Here is a 2,443-nt window from a genome sequence, read left to right on the forward strand (position 1 = left end):
AGCATCATCCTGACATTCAGCTGATGTTCAGCAGGGGTTGGGATGAAGCTGGTGCTGACTGGAGACCTGCAGGCAGATTGGCAGTTTGCAACACCTAGGTCTTGCAGCAAATCCTCAGTAACGCAGGAGTCCTCCCTGGAATAAGGTGGGTTTGGTTTTTGGTTTTGGTTTGCCTCCTCCCAAAAACGGGTGCTGTGTGCATGGAGGGTGCGTGAGGCTCACTGAGGATGTGGGGACAGTGAGCAGGGTCTGCTCTGTGCTGGGTCCCGGCTTGGTGTGAGTGCTTGGAAACACGTCCATGGCTGTGTATGACACAGGGAGGAGTTTTAACTCCAAACCTCAGTGGGACTACAGCAAAAGCCCAATTTGTTTCAAAGCAGATTTCATCAAGGTACCTGTGGGCCACACCAGCCAGGCTGCTGACCCACATGATCCCAGCTGGGAGTGTGTCCATCCCTACCCAGAATCACAGCTTTTATTCAAAGTAAGAAAAAAAGCCAGCTATTTTTGGGGAAAACTGTGGTGAAAGTACAAGCTGACAGCAGCAGAGTCCCTTTGGGCACATGGCCAGGATGGCAGCATCAGGAGGAAAACAACCTTCTCAATCACTACTCATCCCAAGCTGGGCAGGAGCTGCCAGCCTGCGGGTGCCTCACACCAAGAGAGCCATAAAAATGGTCTGCGCTGACGCAAAATCCCAGAGGCCAACTAGAGAAAAGCAGTGATTTTAATCTATTTTATTATTATTATTATTTGCCAGTGGGGCTGGGTGCTTTTTAGCTCTGTGATCATGAAAAATTAAGGGTAATAAACCCCCCCCACCAAAGAAAAACAAACAGACAGGCAGCCTGAGACTAATGATGGTCTTGGGGGATAGTTCCATGTTGCCAGCAGCTCCAGCAAACAGCTCTTCCTCAGCACAGGGAGCACAGGAAAAACAATTTAACTGAACCTGACTGACGCTTAGCAAGGCAAACAAGATGTCCCTCTGGCAGCACACAGCCCCGGCATGGCAGGAGAATGTGGAGAGGTGGACGCGGTGCCACCTCCTTGTAGGATCCCTCCAACACTGGTGTCCTGCCACTCCCCACCAGCTGTGCAGCAAGGAAAGGCACCGGGGGAAAGATCAGGAAAGGATGGGGTTCTGGGGGAGACACTTTTGCAGACAAATGGGACCTGGCAGCTTGTACCACCCCGAGAGTTTGCAGAAAGTCTCGGTGATGCTTTCTCTTTCCCCTGGCCTGTGATGCAGGCAAGAAGAAGACCCATGTGTTTGTGTACAGGGCACACTGATTATAGGGACAGACACGCCATACAAGGGGCTGGAGCCTGGTTTTCCCCCGCTCTGCCCAGCACCACAGGCATCATCTCCTGGAGTGGGAGAAAGCCCACGGTAAGGACCCAGAGATGGTCTGTTAACACAACACTGCTGCCACACTGAGCATTGCTTTCCCTTCCATATCCCTAGATTAAAGCAGGGGGTTTCGCTCCCCCTCGCCACACCAGCGGTAGCATTACCACAGCTCGAGCTGCTTTTGGGCCCATCCAGAGGATGTTCTGGCTGAGAAAAAGTGGCACTGCTGTTGTGCCACTGTGACTATGCGGTGTCTTTGTGGCATAATGGACTTCCTGGTGGGTGATAAGAGCTCTGAGCTGATTTTGCAGCTGTTTCACCAGAACACCAAACCAGACGTGCAGTGAATGCGATGTTCTCCAGCCCCTGTTTACATTTCATAGGGAACTGCTCCTGGGCAAAGCCCTACAGAAAAGCGCTTTCTCCTGCTTTGAGGCTATGCACAGCTTTATTTCCCAGGTGCCTACTAGCAGTGTGCTGGGGTCAGCAAACTGGTCTGTTATTAATAATTATCTGAACTCTCTCAGGAGCATGATAGCTGAGTCCTCTCCTGGGACCTGATGGATTGCACCCCTTGGCTCTAAATGTGGTCCCAAAACACACATGGATCCTATGAGGTCCTAACCCATGCGTGACTTGGTGCTGGGTTTTAATCTTGATTGCCTTGAGATTTCACCGTGCTTGACTGAATCCATACCACAGACCTAGTTCTCAATAATTTCTTCCAATAAAATGGGGAAAACAGTCACAACAGCATTAGAAAGTGCTACAGCTTCTTTCTCCTTGCTCAGAGAGCTCAGGCTATGGGAATTGCAGACTCCCCTTACTGCTGCATCACCACCCACCCGACATGCAGGCTGAAAAACTGATGCCTTCCCCTTCAGGATAATCAGACTGCTTTTTGTAAAGAAAAAGAAAAAAAATAAAAGGAACTATGCTGCAACTGCCTCCTTCACTAAGTAAACCAAATTATAGATATCTCAAGGGATCAGCTGTGAAACTGAGTAACAAAGGAGTCCTTGTAATTTCCTTTATAAACCACAAGTGTGCATGGCATTTCTTGCTGGGAAAAGATTATGAGCAGAGACA

This window comes from Patagioenas fasciata, chromosome Z (assembly GCF_037038585.1).
Source record: "Patagioenas fasciata isolate bPatFas1 chromosome Z, bPatFas1.hap1, whole genome shotgun sequence".
Classification (NCBI taxonomy): Eukaryota; Metazoa; Chordata; class Aves; order Columbiformes; family Columbidae; genus Patagioenas; species Patagioenas fasciata.